We start from the raw sequence: 20,345 nt of genomic DNA, 5'->3' as shown, positions 1-20,345 counted from the left end.
TACTAACAAAAGTTTTAGGTGGATACCTCCCTTCTATTGCTTGGACACCCACATGTGCGATGTTTTCCAGCATACACACAATAATATCATTGTCATATTATCATTATATATTTTATAACCTATAACCCCTAAAATGGTCCAAACAGTTCAAACTAGGTGGGGTATGAAACATGCATATGTACACTTTTAAAGCAAAAAATATCAAAAAAGCATATTGGTCAAAAGTTATTTTTTTAATTGTTGTGTTGTATTACATATTAAATTATATTTGATTTTTTTTTTATAGTACATATTATTAAAATTTATAGATTTAGGAATTATAGGCCATAAAATGTAAAATAATCATACTAATGCATGAATGAAAGGATATTCGGCACATTGGAGGGAGAGGTGTCCACATAATAAAAGGAGGTGTCTACCTGGCAAGTCTCTAAACCAACACACCACAATCTTTAAAACTAAAAAATAATTTAAAAAATAATATAAATATATTTTTAAAGTCTATAAGTAAAGGAAATTGTATAAGCAAGTAATTCTAGCTTGGTGGTGGATAGTCTAAGGCTGGAATTTTAAATTCGTTCAATATTGTAAACTTCATTTTTATTCAAGATAGTATATTCTTCATGAGAATGTAGATGTTAGTATGAGGACAAGATACAAATTCAAAATTTTGATATTGTTGGATACAATAATGAAAGCAACAAAAACCTTATTTTCCACAATTAATGAATTATAAAAAAGAACAAAGCAAAATGAATACTTTTCTCCAAATAAAACTACTATATATATATATATATATATATATATATATATATAAAGAAAAAATATACATTTGTGTACAAAATTGAAGTAATAATGAAGTAACTGAATTCTTGTATGCTAAAGTGCAACAATAAATAAATAAATAAAATAATCTAGATCATCAACTTTAATTTTCATCATTGACTCTCTATTTTCTCTGTGTAGAAAAAAATTTGAAATACTGTAAAAGTCTTCATCATTTATACTAGCTCCAAATGTAGACAAAAACTTGATTGTGGAATAATTTTCATGAAATGGTATTCATTAAATATAAGCACCAAACGTGGATGAAATTTTTACAAAAACACATATGGATGTTTTTTTTGCCTCACAAACTCAAATATTATTTGATGTGTTTATGAATGTATCATTACAATATTACATGAAAATGTGGGATATTATCAAATGAGATTTGTAGATACAAATTTAATTATGAGATTGCAAATACAAAGCAAGCACAAACTCCTTTTGTTGAGAATTGGTTGAAAAGTGGATTGGATGAATCGACGCATGTGGGATAAATAAGGTGATTAGCAAAAGCATGATTTGGACATTGCTACATGTAAGGAGCCAATGGAAAAAAATCAAGTGAATAGGGCGTGCATTTGCATATGTACTAGAAGTTATTTATATGTTTGTTTCACGTGTGGGTGTGAGAGAGATACCAATTGAAACCAACAATCCATCACAATATGTGTAGGGACAAGCACCAAAATTAACAACGCCAAGATATACACATAAACACACGAAGTCCACGTCGATCAGTAGTAGAATAATATTTTGTACTAGTACTTGAAACTGTTTCGAGGTGTCAAAATCAGAGTGGCGCAGCGGAAGCGTGGTGGGCCCATAACCCACAGGTCCGAGGATCGAAACCTCGCTCTGATAGTGCAGAGAACATTGCTTCCGTGATGTTTTTATGGATGCTCTCCACAAGTTTTCGAGACGGACCTTTGACAGCAACTGTCGGTATTACCATGAAAGAGACTTATGATTTTGCCAAAGAGAGGGACCTGTGATTGAAATCTTTGGGGTAAATGTTTTTCATCACAAGGGATCTCGGTATTATCCTGTACAGTTCAAGAACGACTTCCGAGAATTCTTAACCGGCATATAAATATTAAATTTGAGGCACGGCTGTGATTGGAAAATTGAGAAATGGGCCACGCAGAAATGAATCTGAGCAGCATGATCTAAAAGAATGAGGCCGTGCTTCTATTCGCAGATATGACAGCTGGATGGAAAAATTGCAGAAAATCACATTCATCGATTGAGAGGCCACACCGGCTTCATTCACACGATCGTCAAGAATATTATCCAAGGGCCGTCCCAGCACTGCGCAGATTCAGGTGAGACTAAAAAATATCATAAAATCAAATTCAGCGCAGACTCTAGCAAAGAACTTAAAATCGAACAGAAGCAAGCAGCGCAACCGACACCAATCGTATAATCCGTCACAAGTGCTCCTGTACCCAGCACAGAATGATGAAATAGATTGCCAGAAAAATGTGTGCCATTGACACCACAGGTAATTTAGTGCAGAGGACAAATGAAACCATGCAAACAATGGACCACAACGAAAGAGTTGTTGAAACTAAAAGCGCCATAGGCTTTGGGGCGTGCAGTGGTGGAGGGGATGTAAAGGGAGGGAGGGTACGCAGCGGACATCTGGGCGGGGTAGCGTCCGCTTGTAACCCAATCGCGGGGGAAGGAGGGTGAGGATGTGGGGCGCCGGGTAAGGGCCTGCGGAGGCGTGTGGAGGGCCTGCCCACTCCAAGCACGGAGTCGCTAGCGGGATCTCGCCGGAGGGTGGGGTTGCGCGGGCGATAGTGAGGGGGGCACCGCGTCAGGCGGGCAACCGAGCAGCGTTCACTCCCCGCTCTGTGTAGTGGAGGGATAACGGGTCTGAATGTTCTGCGCAGATCACCCTGTCCGGCATGCATCCACATACCATCTTCCGTTTTGTCACCCTTTCATCCTGATTATGTTTGACAAGTGGACAAGAATAATAATTCCTTTTTCTTTTCTTTTTAAGTTTCATATTATTTTGCGGACTATCCACCTATAAACTATCATTTTTTTTTTCTTCCAACATTAATGCTTTCTTTCAAAAAGAGAGTGGATTGCTCTCATCTTTGAAAAATAATTCATTTGATACACAAGCTTGCAAATTATCCTTCTCTTATTTAACTTCTAGATATATTAAATTAATTTATTATATAAATAAAATAAATAGTTATGAATGCTAAACTTTGTGGAAGTGAGAATATATTTGCAACTATTACAAATTTTTATAGACTTGTCAACATTCTTTGGATGAAAATTTCACATATTATCAACCTTAATTATAGAAGTACTATTTCTACACCTATGGAAGAAGTTAACAATAAAGTCCAATGTCTACACTATGAATTTGTGTAGTTTAGAGAAACATAAATGTTAATGTGTCTTCTAATAGAACTATTCCAAAAGGCAAGTCAGATGCCAATGCACCACAATCAAATAAGGTTTTTCTTGACATACTCATAGCAGTTGCTACAAATGTGATTGAAATGAATTCTTTCCTTCCATCACTAGTAGGCCATCTTGGTCAAATCCATACTTCTTCAGTCCAATTATTTGGACCAAAACCAAATAGATAATGGGCTTGTTGATCCACTAAAATATTATAGTTGGTGACATTAGTCACTGCATACTTTAGAAACAAGTGTGAATAAAGTGGACTAGATCCAATGCAAAATATTAATTGCAAAGGTTGCTTGGTATAGCCGGTAGCTTGCTCCATGCTCCCTACTAAAGTGACAATGGTAAAAGGACAAGGTTCCAAGTCTATGGGAGTGAGACCTTGCTTTGTATGGTAGAGGGATAACAGGCTTGAATGTTCTATGCAAATCACCCTACCTCGGCATGCATCCACATACCATCTTTTCTTTTGACACAAATAAAGTGAAGATTGTCAAAGAGAAATAAAGTAATGCAACAATTGGCTACAAATTCTAATAAATTTTTTTAAAAATATATATATATATATATATATATATATATATACTAAAAATTATTTGAAGTACATTAGAAGAAAGAAGAATTGAAACCAACTAAATATTTGATTAGCAAGTAACTTCCAATTGGCTACTTTTAGTGATGTGTTGATTTTTTAAAACGTTCTTAAAGAAATAAAAGCTTTAGATGTAGAAGTAGATGTTCATGTCAAAATATTCCTTTAATCTCATCATGTAATTATTATCTTTTTTCTAAACTTAAAATATTCTCTTTATGATTATCATAATTAAATAGTATAAGTAGGAATAAAAAACTAATGGTCGCTTAAATAAATAACTATATATTCAGAGCATGTGCTTTTATTCTAAAAATAATTTAAAATCATAGAATTAGGTACATTTTGCTTTTATGTATGTTTTATTTGTGAAATTTAAAATTTGATCTTGAATAATGTGGTAATTAAATATTCTTACAACCAAATGTTTTAGTCTAAAAAATTAAAATTTGAAAAAGACAAAATAATAGTTTGTGAGAATAGAAACTTAAAAATAAAAATCAATGTTTAAAAATAATGAAAAAAATTTAATACGAAGAAATTTTGCTACAAATAATTTTTATTTACATGTAGGCATGTTTGGTGAAATCTATTCATATACTTAAGAAAATGGTAAGTAATTTCTTATTGGCTAGTACATCAAAATTGATAAGCTCTAAACTAATCCATAGCATATGTTGCAAAGTAAATAAGAAATGTAGTCTTGATTTAATTTACTTAGAAGAAGCTCTAAAAACTTTGTTATTAAATTAAACAATCAAAAAAAATTAATATAAAAAATAATATTTTATATTTTTTTATCACACAAAACATAACTAAAGTTTCAATAAAAAGCTATTATAGCTAGTAGTTTAATTTATCTTTGATTTGTGCCTCAAATCTTTTTTAAATTTAAAAACTAGAAAAAGAATTAAAAAGGCCTAGGCTAAAATGATAATTTATTAAAAGTTAGAATTGCCGAATTAATTTTAAAATATGAAAACTAATCATGGTAAAAGAATTTAGTTTGAACCATTTTACATCTAGACATCTTAACATCTAGTTTTAAAGTGTAGCTGAAATACTATAAATATAAAATGCAAAGAACTAAGGATTTTTTTAGATTCCATACACAATACAATTTTACAACAATGGAAGCTAAAATAGAATAAAGTCTTTAAATAAAAAATTATTAATCATGATAATATATCATATTCACTTATTCAAAACTCTTACTATTCTCTCATCCAAACATATAGCACCTTGGTAAAAAACTCTTTGCATTTGCTTGCTAAAGTACACATCTTGAATTCATAACAAGAAGTCTTTATAAGACCCTTAGACTATGCTGCACAATTTTGTGAGCTGCATGCCGTTCATTTTGCAAACTCTTCTAAAGTGCACAAAAATTGTTTTGTCATTGCAGCAAAGAAACTAAGTTTGTTTTACTACAACAATACCCCAAATTAGAATTATAATTGGTGGCTAAACTCTTCTATCAATAGTATGTAGTATTCTACATTGTTGTATTAATGGACAACAACATTAGACTGCAGTACTAATATAGGTGAAAAAATATTAAAATCTATTTTAAACACTAAATTAATATGTTATGTACTAACATAGAAATATGTGTAAAAAAGAAAGATCAATTATTGCAAGTTATATTCTAAATATAAAATACCATCTAAGAAATTTTAAGAAAATAAATAATTTTATATATCTAGATCATTAAAAATATTAATATATAGAATCAATGCCTAATCATATGATTTTTATATGAACAAAAACTTAACAAAATTTTCATCACATAGTTGGATTAACTTTATGAAGAAAAAGAATAAAGAATCAATTAGAATAATTAATAAATTTAAAATGGTTAATACTATTTACTTATGAAATCATAAAAAATAATAAGCTCAAAACATTCTATAGTCTAAGGGCTAATCTATAGTTCAATTCTGAAAAAATCCATGTTTAAATAACTAAAATATAATGGAAAAGCATGAATTAATGCTTAATAAGAGCAAATCAATTATGATATTTTGTATTGCTCATTATGTACTTTTTCCTAAGATTAAAAAAATTGTTACATGTTGTAGGAATACATGCATGCATGTAAAGCATAAAATTAGATTATATTGTTTATTTTATTATATATATATATATATATATATATATATATAATAACTGCTTAAAAGGATTAAATCTTAGAAGACTCTTTTATGGAAACAAGTGAGTTTTTTCTACTAAATGTCAATTAAGATCTAAACTTTTTAAATAGTTCTGAAATTTAATCTATAGAGATATGCTTAAAGATTAGATGGGTACAAAAAACATCGTATTTATTGAAGAAGAGATATTCAATAGCCTTCAATTAATTTGAGACAAGATCTCTAAAATAGATGTATTATATACATTGTTAACAATAAAGATGACATTATCTTTTCTATATATATATATATATAAAATGCATATACGACACAACTTCTTGCATGTAGTTCTTTAAAGGAGGTGATACAAAACCAGTCATGTATTATCAACTTTTACAATATACATATGTTGAAAGTCTACAATTGACTAAAATTTTAAAACAAACATATTCACCATCTTATTATGTGTTTTCTTAACCTCTATTTATGTAATTATAGAGTTCATTAAAAAAAAAAAAAGTTATAATAATAAAAATTTCAATGTTATATTCCAAATTGTGAGTTTGATAATACAGTTTATATTATTGATACAAACATCCAAACATGACGAGCCTTACATTCATTCAAGAATTTAGTATTATTTTCTTTCAAAAAACTAATTTCCAACCACTACATCTATGTATTAAATAATAAGTTTGATTTCATCAAAAATTGTCAATATTGATCAATCAACAAAACATGTATATGAAAGCACATAACAAAAAAATTTGTATTTCATTTGGATGTGATTTGAATAAATTTACAGATAGCAATCAATAATATAAAATATATTGTACTTTAAAAATTAAAAATATTAAAACAATTGATTATTAATACATTATTGTTAATAAAGATGTGATGATAGATGCTCCATCATGCATTATGTATTTATAAAAAGATATATATCATCAAATCAATTAAAACTTTTGTAAGTAAATTTAGAATTTTTACTACAATAAATTACAAAAATCATAATTTTTTTCTTTTCTTATTGTAAGCTAAAATAAACCTCCACAAATTGAAAGTTTATTCTAGTTCACAACAAGTAAATTAAATATGGTAATCTTAGGACTTTTAGTTTTTATGTAAATCTGAATCAAATCACTCTTAAACTCTTAAAATCACTCAAGTGTGAGGTAAAATAAACCTCCATTCATTGGAAGTTTATCCAAACCTACAACAAGTGAATTTACTATGTAAATGTGATAAGTTGTAGCTTTTATTTAATCTAATTTAATTCACTTTTTAACACTCCTTAAATCACACAAATAATCAAGCAAAATCTCTACTACTAACTCACACTTATAATAATAAGGCACTCCAACATTCTATATAATTTAAAAATTATTAATATTAGTATTTTTATTTTTATTTTTTTAATTTTTTACTTTAAAAAAAAATCATTTTTATTTTATTTTATTTTATTTTATTTTAATTTTGAATTCACATTCATCCATCAATAAGAATTTATCTTTAAATAATAATTCATCCATCAATAAGAATTTATCTTTGAATAATAATTCATCCAAGTATAAAAATTTATCTATACAATTTTCATCCATTTTTTATTTTATTTTTATTCAACTTCAATTATTCATCCAAACTAGCCTAATTCAATCTTAATCCTATTTCATCCAAATCTACCTAATTAGCTAGTGTGAACACATTTGCTAGAAATCTCATCAAGTTGGAAGATTTGGTGTTGCCTTGTTGCGAGTTGAACTTAGATCCAATCCTACTACCAAGATGATCAGACTTTACACCTCCATGTTGTAAGGCACTTCAAAGAAAGGAATGCAAATGATGTGGATTATCGCCTCGATGTTGTAATAGATCAAGGACACAATTGAACATACAACTTAGACTGTGGAGGTTTGCCACCACTTAATGTAAGAATCAAGGCTAAGCAATAATTTTTTTAATTTTTAATTTTTTACGGAATGCTTATGTGCTTGTAGTGTTGGCTAGATTCTATTTTATCTATACCATCTTCCAATATTAATCGCCACTCACTATTATTTACAACAAGTCTTATTGACTCTAGCTCTAATGTGCATGTATTAGCTCAATTGTTGAAGTCAACATAGAGGTTGTTTTGTAGTTCAAAACTACAATATCAAGAACATACTATAAGCTAAGATGGTATTTAGTTTATACTTAGCTCCCTTGATTCAACTCATAAATTTGAAAGAAGTAAGCTTCTTAATCTTAGCCTTGATTTACCTAGGAGATTACTTAGGAGTTCTTGAGTTCACAGAGGCAACGTCTCATACTTTTTAGTTATTATATGCCTTACCGCTTGTCTTTATTTAGCGCTTAGCCATGTAGCACTATTGAAGAATAAGCATTGACATCTTCTTTGTTGTAATGCTTCAACCTTCAATACTATCTCATTGCAATTATTCACAAGGCTATAACAAAACTAAGGATACTAGGGTAATACCAAGTTCATCAAAGAATGTGTGTCCAACCACCGTAGTCTTTACTATTGATCTTGGTAGTATTGATTGATCAAAAAGGAAGGTCTAGCCTTGAATTGGCCTTAATACCAAGTTAAATCTTTGGTATTTGGCATTGATTTTTTACACAAAGCGACACATTGCCACCGAACCACAAAAAAAACAACAGAGGTGCAAGAACCTTAGTCACTAATTGTATGGAAGAATACGTCAAATCACTGTAATGTAGCCCAATATCTAAGTTGTGAACCATTGTTGATGCAAGTTTTAGCCTTTACCAACTACCACTAATACTAATGCTTTGGAGTTTGGTGTGGTGTTTCTTTTACAACTATAGATGCAAAATCTTGTTAGTTTCATTGAAAATAGTGGCAATATTTTTGTTATTTTTGTGATCAATGTGGAGATCAAAATCAATACGTAACTATGGTGGTACTGTAGAGGAGTTCAAAGTAGCTATTTTTATTTTCCTCAACTTGTTGTGTGAGTTGTTAGTTTGAAGATGATTGCAAGAATATAGTCGAGCGGTGGAACACCAATGGCTTGCGATCAATTGTGGTACAATTTTTTCTTTTTTTTAAAGAATACAACGGCATTGTTCCATGATATCTCTTCATTTTGTTGCATCTAGCTGTTAACTTGCTAGCAATTAGGTATATTGAGAGAGTGGAATTTACTCTTTATCACATTGTAGGATAGAAGGACGTGATAATTGTAGTAGATGTTAACATGAGGGTTTTTTGTTGTGAAGATCTTAACATCCTAAACTACATTAGTTGAAAGTAGAACTAGTTGCAATTAATGATTAGATAAACAACAATGATAACCTACAACCATCTCGATGCATCATCGATGTGATTCTAAAGTTTGGTCTCATTTTGTTGCTTAATTAAAATATCAACAACAATAAAATTAAAATTCTTGGACCTTCTTTTAATTTTAGATAATATTAAAAGAAAATATTTTATCTTAAAAGTCCATCTTGAGAAATTCTAACATAGATTGCATATCTACTACTAGTAGTATATTTTTCTTATTTACTTAACAAATTTACTATTAACTCACAATACATGTGATTTTAAGTACAATAAGTGTATTTTTTGTACTAAATATACAATTGAGTCAATTTGGTGACTCTTACTTGTCTATCATTAAGTAAATTTATACTTGTTGAAATTAAATCACTAATATGCAAAATTGTTTTACATGTGTTTTAGTATAAAAGTATTTTATAATGTGAAATCTTAAAATTACTCATAATCTACTTACTTTTGGATATATGATCATAAAAGTGTCTAAAATAGATATAAATAATCAATTTATTTGTAAAAATTAAAATACAAAGGCTTATTAATGGCTAGTTTATTTATTTATTTATTTATTTTTCTCTGGTGGACACTAAGAATCAATTAGTGTATGTTTTTTCTATTGATATAAAGCAAGAAATAAAGAAAGAAATAGAAAAATTAAAATATATTAAAAATAAGTATTGAATCTTCCTCGATTGCTTTGTATATCTTTATTAGAAAAAAGTTTTAAAATAATTCATTGCATTGCAAGAGTGATGTTTCAATCCTCAAACTTGTAAGTCATAGGCCTACCACACTTTTGCTATGTAATTTTAATATTGATACTTTAATAAAATTTGGAGTCTATCTATTGAAAAACATTCTATTGTTAATAAATATAAGTTTTGAGTATATATACCTCTCCATATATATATATATATATATATATATATATATATATAAAATTAAATATATATATTAATATATAGATGTATTTATGTATATGAAGTTCTTAAAAATTGATGATTTTTATATATTATAATAAACTATTGTGTTCAAAATATACTTTTCTTGCATACATATATAGAACAAATAAATTAAGGAATAACCTCTTGTAGATATCCAAATATTCACCTTCTTCAATTGATTTTTAACATAGGCTCTTTATATGTATTTTAATTTTAGAATGTATAATTATTTTTTATAATAATAAAAGTTTTTATTAAAATAGAAACTACTAAATTCATCATAAATTCCATATTAATTATTTTAAATAAGAATATTTATTATAATTTTTGAATAAAATTCAATAAAAAAAATATAATACTAATTTTTGACTTATTAATTTAAATATATAATTATTCTACTTTTATAAAAATAATCTATTAATAATTATATGTAATATTTCTTTTATTTAATTAAGATAAGACAATTTTAGCAAGATATTTGATAAGTCTTGTTGTTCTAAGACAATATGTAACATAAAGTACAAATTTTGACAAACAGATGCTCCAACAATCTTAATAATAATTTAAAGCACATATTAATATAAGAAACTCTATATATTTTTGTGATTAGTGAAATATATGAATATAATAGAAATAAATACTTGCACTATATTCCTATATCAAAGACATGATTTATAAACAATAAAAATCTCAATACATACTTATGTCATCCAAAAGAATAGATATTTACTCAAAAGTTATATAGTATAAAAACTAATATGGCTATTGCTAAAGAAAAGAAGATTAGATACTCTTAAAATAAGACTAAAAATATGAATAGCATTGATAAGACTTTAAAAGGCTTTACACTTGCCTCCATATATATTATCTAACTAGGAGCTACATGGCAAAGTGTACTAAAAGACCTCCAATACACGTTCAACTTGCAAAACAAATATCTAACTTGCAAGACAAGTTTCCTACATGTACGCCGTCTTGTTGTAGTACGAAAGTATACCATGAAAATATAAAGAAAGGGGACTTTTATTAATATTCACTTACCTCGAATATTGGAAGCAACGACCAATTCCAGGTGCCAATATTCGGGGCCGGGCTCAAAGACCCCATCACATCGGTCGGGCATACTTACTAAGTAACGAAATGCTCCGCTCGAGTCCAATAGTCGAGTCAACGAATCGAAAGGACTAAATCTATGACTAAGCGAGCCTGACACGAAGGACCAATTTGACCCAATTACGGGAACATCCAAGTCTTACTACGGGCCTCTTAGCCAATATGAGACCTAAATTGGTCGGGCGACTCAATGTGGTCCTGATTATGGGGGTTTCGATTCTATTTTAGGCTCTCTTGTTCTCTGTGCTGTTTCAGGGAACGTTGTTTCTAGAAAAAAAACCTTTTAAAAGGCAAAAAATGGAGGAGAAAGCTTTGACGGCGGAGCCAATTTCGGATCTAAGACGGAAGATTGAAGAAATTCAGAGGCTAGGGTTTGAAAGAGGAGAGAATTAAGGTTAAAGGGGAGGATAGGTAAAGAAATGAAAGGGAGAGAATAAGAGTTTTTAAGGGTCCGAGAGCTAGCTTCATGCTTCGGGGAGGATAGAGGGGGAGGGAGAGAAAACTGAGAATTGGGGTTTTTTTTTTTTCTTCATAGGGTTTTGGGAAGACTGAGGCAATCGTTGCTAAAATTCAGTGTTGTACTAGTGAATCGAGGTTTTAATGAAGTGGGTGTGATTACTCTTGACTGTTTTGTGAAATTGAAGTTACGTCTGTGATTGAAGAATTAAAAGGGTGTCTATAGGATTGAGTATGCAGAGTGAATGAAAATTTTTCGGTTAATCTAACAAGACAGTCAGTGGATACAAAGTCGTGAGTATAAAGCGATATCGGAGATTAGCAGATTGGGTTGTTCAGGGTTCTGTGTAGCATCTAGAGACCTATCGGCTGGGGCGAAAAGGATTTTGGCGAGCAGTCAAAGGACATCCGTATAGATTTATGATATATTCTTGTAATTGTTTATATTCGAACAGTCAAAAACCGATAGACTGCTTGAATATTAGCGAATCTCCATACTACCTTCTATAGCCAAACGCCCGGCGCGTTCTCAAGCAGGAAAGCATGTAATACGACAATGCCACATGGCTAACTTGTACTACAAATTGCCAACATGTGTGATGCATAGCCAACATATTGGCTCAATTCTTAACCTATCAATCAACTACAAACACGTAAAATATTTAATCCATGTCTATGAAGCTTTTAAGAAGCTTCTCTATAAGATATTATCAAATTTATCTCCATTTTTCTTCTACATAATACTTCTTATCTAAGTAATTATATGTGCCTATGATAGCTAAATATTTAATAGCCTATTAATACTAAATATTTTTATAAGTTTTTATTGTAAATTATACAAATCTTAAAAATTAGAGCATCATATGACATTTTTATGTTTTTGTGTCATGCAAATGTAATTAATTTCCAAACTCTTTGAAGGTCAAAAATCCTCCACTCATTACATCTAAATAATAAATATGTCAAACTTGTAAGAAATTCACTAAATATGAGATAAACAATACTTTGTGAATTTGTGGTTATTAGACGGCTCCAAAGTTTTAAATCACATCATTCACATATTGCATGATAGCAAGCATGTGTGTCTTGTCATTCCAACATTTAAAAATATTTCTAATTCTACTACATAGTTATAGTAGCAATAGATAAATAGTAGATAATGTGGTTATCACTTCCAAGGTTGAATTTGAGATCATGAATATTAATAAATTGTCAAAATACCAACCTCATAATTGTATGGTTAGTCTTGAAGGAGGTCAACTATCTCTTGGACCAATCTACTACTTGTTACATTCCAACTTCTAATATTTTTTATAATATACTAACAAAAGTTTTAGGTGGATACCTCCCTTCTATTGCTTGGACACCCACATGTGCGATGTTTTCCAAAGATACACACAATAATATCATTGTCATATTATCATTATATATTTTATAACCTATAACCCCTAAAATGGTCCAAACAGTTCAAACTAGGTGGGGTATGAAACATGCATATGTACACTTTTAAAGCAAAAAATATCAAAAAAGCATATTGGTCAAAAGTTATTTTTTTAATTGTTGTGTTGTATTACATATTAAATTATATTTGATTTTTTTTTTATAGTACATATTATTAAAATTTATAGATTTAGGAATTATAGGCCATAAAATGTAAAATAATCATACTAATGCATGAATGAAAGGATATTCGGCACATTGGAGGAGAGGTGTCCACATAATAAAAGGAGGTGTCTACTGGCAAGTCTCTAAACCAACACACCACAATCTTTAAAACTAAAAAATAATTTAAAAAATAATATAAATATATTTTTAAAGTCTATAAGTAAAGGAAATTGTATAAGCAAGTAATTCTAGCTTGGTGGTGGATAGTCTAAGGCTGGAATTTTAAATTCGTTCAATATTGTAAACTTCATTTTTATTCAAGATAGTATATTCTTCATGAGAATGTAGATGTTAGTATGAGGACAAGATACAAATTCAAAATTTTGATATTGTTGGATACAATAATGAAAGCAACAAAACCTTATTTTCCACAATTAATGAATTATAAAAAGAACAAAGCAAAATGAATACTTTCTCCAATAAACTACTATATATATATATATATATATATATATATATATAAAGAAAAAATATACATTTGTGTACAAAATTGAAGTAATAATGAAGTAACTGAATTCTTGTATGCTAAAGTGCAACAATAAATAAATAAATAAAATAATCTAGATCATCAACTTTAATTTTCATCATTGACTCTCTATTTTCTCTGTGTAGAAAAAAATTTGAAATACTGTAAAAGTCTTCATCATTTATACTAGCTCCAAATGTAGACAAAAACTTGATTGTGGAATAATTTTCATGAAATGGTATTCATTAAATATAAGCACCAAACGTGGGATGAAATTTTTACAAAAACACATATGGATGTTTTTTTTGCCTCACAAACTCAAATATTATTTGATGTGTTTATGAATGTATCATTACAATATTACATGAAAATGTGGGATATTATCAAATGAGATTTGTAGATACAAATTTAATTATGAGATTGCAAATACAAAGCAAGCACAAACTCCTTTTGTTGAGAATTGGTTGAAAAGTGGATTGGATGAATCGACGCATGTGGGATAAATAAGGTGATTAGCAAAAGCATGATTTGGACATTGCTACATGTAAGGAGCCAATGGAAAAAAATCAAGTGAATAGGGCGTGCATTTGCATATGTACTAGAAGTTATTTATATGTTTGTTTCACGTGTGGGTGTGAGAGAGATACCAATTGAAACCAACAATCCATCACAATATGTGTAGGGACAAGCACCAAAATTAACAACGCCAAGATATACACATAAACACACGAAGTCCACGTCGATCAGTAGTAGAATAATATTTTGTACTAGTACTTGAAACTGTTTCGAGGTGTCAAAATCAGAGTGGCGCAGCGGAAGCGTGGTGGGCCCATAACCCACAGGTCCGAGGATCGAAACCTCGCTCTGATAGTGCAGAGAACATTGCTTCCGTGATGTTTTTATGGATGCTCTCCACAAGTTTTCGAGACGGACCTTTGACAGCAACTGTCGGTATTACCATGAAAGAGACTTATGATTTTGCCAAAGAGAGGGACCTGTGATTGAAATCTTTGGGGTAAATGTTTTTCATCACAAGGGATCTCGGTATTATCCTGTACAGTTCAAGAACGACTTCCGAGAATTCTTAACCGGCATATAAATATTAAATTTGAGGCACGGCTGTGATTGGAAAATTGAGAAATGGGCCACGCAGAAATGAATCTGAGCAGCATGATCTAAAAGAATGAGGCCGTGCTTCTATTCGCAGATATGACAGCTGGATGGAAAAATTGCAGAAAATCACATTCATCGATTGAGAGGCCACACCGGCTTCATTCACACGATCGTCAAGAATATTATCCAAGGGCCGTCCCAGCACTGCGCAGATTCAGGTGAGACTAAAAAATATCATAAAATCAAATTCAGCGCAGACTCTAGCAAAGAACTTAAAATCGAACAGAAGCAAGCAGCGCAACCGACACCAATCGTATAATCCGTCACAAGTGCTCCTGTACCCAGCACAGAATGATGAAATAGATTGCCAGAAAAATGTGTGCCATTGACACCACAGGTAATTTAGTGCAGAGGACAAATGAAACCATGCAAACAATGGACCACAACGAAAGAGTTGTTGAAACTAAAAGCGCCATAGGCTTTGGGGCGTGCAGTGGTGGAGGGGATGTAAAGGGAGGGAGGGTACGCAGCGGACATCTGGGCGGGGTAGCGTCCGCTTGTAACCCAATCGCGGGGGAAGGAGGGTGAGGATGTGGGGCGCCGGGTAAGGGCCTGCGGAGGCGTGTGGAGGGCCTGCCCACTCCAAGCACGGAGTCGCTAGCGGGATCTCGCCGGAGGGTGGGGTTGCGCGGGCGATAGTGAGGGGGGCACCGCGTCAGGCGGGCAACCGAGCAGCGTTCACTCCCCGCTCTGTGTAGTGGAGGGATAACGGGTCTGAATGTTCTGCGCAGATCACCCTGTCCGGCATGCATCCACATACCATCTTCCGTTTTGTCACCCTTTCATCCTGATTATGTTTGACAAGTGGACAAGAATAATAATTCCTTTTTCTTTTCTTTTTAAGTTTCATATTATTTTGCGGACTATCCACCTATAAACTATCATTTTTTTTTTCTTCCAACATTAATGCTTTCTTTCAAAAAGAGAGTGGATTGCTCTCATCTTTGAAAAATAATTCATTTGATACACAAGCTTGCAAATTATCCTTCTCTTATTTAACTTCTAGATATATTAAATTAATTTATTATATAAATAAAATAAATAGTTATGAATGCTAAACTTTGTGGAAGTGAGAATATATTTGCAACTATTACAAATTTTTATAGACTTGTCAACATTCTTTGGATGAAAATTTCACATATTATCAACCTTAATTATAGAAGTACTATTTCTACACCTATGGAAGAAGTTAACAATAAAGTCCAATGTCTACACTATGAATTTGTGTAGTTTAGAGAAACATAAATGTTAATGTGTCTTCTAATAGAACTATTCCAAAAGGCAAGTCAGATGCCAATGCACCACAATCAAATAAGGTTTTTCTTGACATACTCATAGCAGTTGCTACAAATGTGATTGAAATGAATTCTTTCCTTCCATCACTAGTAGGCCATCTTGGTCAAATCCATACTTCTTCAGTCCAATTATTTGGACCAAAACCAAATAGATAATGGGCTTGTTGATCCACTAAAATATTATAGTTGGTGACATTAGTCACTGCATACTTTAGAAACAAGTGTGAATAAAGTGGACTAGATCCAATGCAAAATATTAATTGCAAAGGTTGCTTGGTATAGCCGGTAGCTTGCTCCATGCTCCCTACTAAAGTGACAATGGTAAAAGGACAAGGTTCCAAGTCTATGGGAGTGAGACCTTGCTTTGTATGGTAGAGGGATAACAGGCTTGAATGTTCTATGCAAATCACCCTACCTGGCATGCATCCACATACCATCTTTTCTTTTGACACAAATAAAGTGAAGATTGTCAAAGAGAAATAAAGTAATGCAACAATTGGCTACAAATTCTAATAAATTTTTTTTAAAAAATATATATATATATATATATATATATATATAACTAAAAAATTATTTGAAGTACATTAGAAGAAAGAAGAATTGAAACCAACTAAATATTTGATTAGCAAGTAACTTCCAATTGGCTACTTTTAGTGATGTGTTGATTTTTTAAAACGTTCTTAAAGAAATAAAAGCTTTAGATGTAGAAGTAGATGTTCATGTCAAAATATTCCTTTAATCTCATCATGTAATTATTATCTTTTTTCTAAACTTAAAATATTCTCTTTATGATTATCATAATTAAATAGTATAAGTAGGAATAAAAAACTAATGGTCGCTTAAATAAATAACTATATATTCAGAGCATGTGCTTTTATTCTAAAAATAATTTAAAATCATAGAATTAGGTACATTTTGCTTTTATGTATGTTTTATTTGTGAAATTTAAAATTTGATCTTGAATAATGTGGTAATTAAATATTCTTACAACCAAATGTTTTAGTCTAAAAAATTAAAATTTGAAAAAAGACAAAATAATAGTTTGTGAGAATAGAAACTTAAAAATAAAAATCAATGTTTAAAAAATAATGAAAAAAATTTAATACGAAGAAATTTTGCTACAAATAATTTTTATTTACATGTAGGCATGTTTGGTGAAATCTATTCATATACTTAAGAAAATGGTAAGTAATTTCTTATTGGCTAGTACATCAAAATTGATAAGCTCTAAACTAATCCATAGCATATGTTGCAAAGTAAATAAGAAATGTAGTCTTGATTTAATTTACTTAGAAGAAGCTCTAAAAACTTTGTTATTAAATTAAACAATCAAAAAAAATTAATATAAAAAATAATATTTTATATTTTTTTATCACACAAAACATAACTAAAGTTTCAATAAAAAGCTATTATAGCTAGTAGTTTAATTTATCTTTGATTTGTGCCTCAAATCTTTTTTTAAATTTAAAAACTAGAAAAAGAATTAAAAAGGCCTAGGCTAAAATGATAATTTATTAAAAGTTAGAATTGCCGAATTAATTTTAAAATATGAAAACTAATCATGGTAAAAGAATTTAGTTTGAACCATTTTACATCTAGACATCTTAACATCTAGTTTTAAAGTGTAGCTGAAATACTATAAATATAAAATGCAAAGAACTAAGGATTTTTTTAGATTCCATACACAATACAATTTTACAACAATGGAAGCTAAAATAGAATAAAGTCTTTAAATAAAAAATTATTAATCATGATAATATATCATATTCACTTATTCAAAACTCTTACTATTCTCTCATCCAAACATATAGCACCTTGGTAAAAAAACTCTTTGCATTTGCTTGCTAAAGTACACATCTTGAATTCATAACAAGAAGTCTTTATAAGACCCTTAGACTATGCTGCACAATTTTGTGAGCTGCATGCCGTTCATTTTGCAAACTCTTCTAAAGTGCACAAAAATTGTTTTGTCATTGCAGCAAAGAAACTAAGTTTGTTTTACTACAACAATACCCCAAATTAGAATTATAATTGGTGGCTAAACTCTTCTATCAATAGTATGTAGTATTCTACATTGTTGTATTAATGGACAACAACATTAGACTGCAGTACTAATATAGGTGAAAAAATATTAAAATCTATTTTAAACACTAAATTAATATGTTATGTACTAACATAGAAATATGTGTAAAAAAGAAAGATCAATTATTGCAAGTTATATTCTAAATATAAAATACCATCTAAGAAATTTTAAGAAAATAAATAATTTTATATATCTAGATCATTAAAAATATTAATATATAGAATCAATGCCTAATCATATGATTTTTATATGAACAAAAACTTAACAAAATTTTCATCACATAGTTGGATTAACTTTATGAAGAAAAATAATAAAGAATCAATTAGAATAATTAATAAATTTAAAATGGTTAATACTATTTACTTATGAAATCATAAAAAATAATAAGCTCAAAACATTCTATAGTCTAAGGGCTAATCTATAGTTCAATTCTGAAAAAATCCATGTTTAAATAACTAAAATATAATGGAAAAGCATGAATTAATGCTTGATAAGAGCAAATCAATTATGATATTTTGTATTGCTCATTATGTACTTTTTCCTAAGATTAAAAAAATTGTTACATGTTGTAGGAATACATGCATGCATGTAAAGCATAAAATTAGATTATATTGTTTATTTTATTATATATATATATATATATATATATAATAACTGCTTAAAAGGATTAAATCTTAGAAGACTCTTTTATGGAAACAAGTGAGTTTTTTCTACTAAATGTCAATTAAGATCTAAACTTTTTAAATAGTTCTGAAATTTAATCTATAGAGATATGCTTAAAGATTAGATGGGTACAAAAAACATCGTATTTATTGAAGAAGAGATATTCAATAGCCTTCAATTAATTTGAGACAAGATCTCTAAAATAGATGTATTATATACATTGTTAACAATAAAGATGACATTATCTTTTCTATATATATATATATATAAAATGCATATACGACACAACTTCTTGCATGTAGTTCTTTAAAGGAGGTGATACAAAACCAGTCATGTATTATCAACTTTTACAATATACATATGTTGAAAGTCTACAATTGACTAAAATTTTAAAACAAACATATTCACCATCTTATTATGTGTTTTCTTAACCTCTATTTATGTAATTATAGAGTTCATTAAAAAAAAAAAAGTTATAATAATAAAAATTTCAATGTTATATTCCAAATTGTGAGTTTGATAATACAGTTTATATTATTGATACAAACATCCAAACATGACGAGCCTTACATTCATTCAAGAATTTAGTATTATTTTCTTTCAAAAAACTAATTTCCAACCACTACATCTATGTATTAAATAATAAGTTTGATTTCATCAAAAAATTGTCAATATTGATCAATCAACAAAACATGTATATGAAAGCACATAACAAAAAAAATTTGTATTTCATTTGGATGTGATTTGAATAAATTTACAGATAGCAATCAATAATATAAAATATATTGTACTTTAAAAATTAAAAAATATTAAAACAATTGATTATTAATACATTATTGTTAATAAAGATGTGATGATAGATGCTCCATCATGCATTATGTATTTATAAAAAGATATATATCATCAAATCAATTAAAACTTTTGTAAGTAAATTTAGAATTTTTACTACAATAAATTACAAAAAATCATAATTTTTTTCTTTTCTTATTGTAAGCTAAAATAAACCTCCACAAATTGAAAGTTTATTCTAGTTCACAACAAGTAAATTAAATATGGTAATCTTAGGACTTTTAGTTTTTATGTAAATCTGAATCAAATCACTCTTAAACTCTTAAAATCACTCAAGTGTGAGGTAAAATAAACCTCCATTCATTGGAAGTTTATCCAAACCTACAACAAGTGAATTTAC

The 20,345-nt window shown here is 29.4% G+C and overlaps 4 non-coding genes across 4 annotated transcripts; all 4 read left to right on the top strand.

Moving 5' to 3' along the window:
* Positions 1-1,617: 1,617 nt before the first annotated feature.
* TRNAM-CAU (transfer RNA methionine (anticodon CAU)) lies at positions 1,618-1,689 on the top strand. Its single transcript has one exon. It is a non-coding gene; the product is annotated as a tRNA-Met (tRNA).
* Positions 1,690-2,468: 779 nt separating this feature from the next.
* On the top strand, positions 2,469-2,759 carry LOC149986188 (signal recognition particle RNA). Its single transcript, XR_016501359.1, has one exon.
* An 11,981-nt stretch (positions 2,760-14,740) lies between these two features.
* On the top strand, positions 14,741-14,812 carry TRNAM-CAU (transfer RNA methionine (anticodon CAU)). Its single transcript has one exon. It is a non-coding gene; the product is annotated as a tRNA-Met (tRNA).
* Positions 14,813-15,591: 779 nt separating this feature from the next.
* Positions 15,592-15,882, top strand: LOC149986187 (signal recognition particle RNA). The gene has a single exon (XR_016501358.1).
* Positions 15,883-20,345: the final 4,463 nt, after the last annotated feature.

The sequence above is a fragment of the Physcomitrium patens genome, chromosome 26 (genome assembly GCF_059467195.1).
Source record: "Physcomitrium patens ecotype Gransden chromosome 26, ASM5946719v1, whole genome shotgun sequence".
NCBI lineage: Eukaryota > Viridiplantae > Streptophyta > Bryopsida > Funariales > Funariaceae > Physcomitrium > Physcomitrium patens.
Note: the sequence above shows the minus strand (reverse complement) of the source record. Positions and strands in the feature narration are given on the sequence as shown.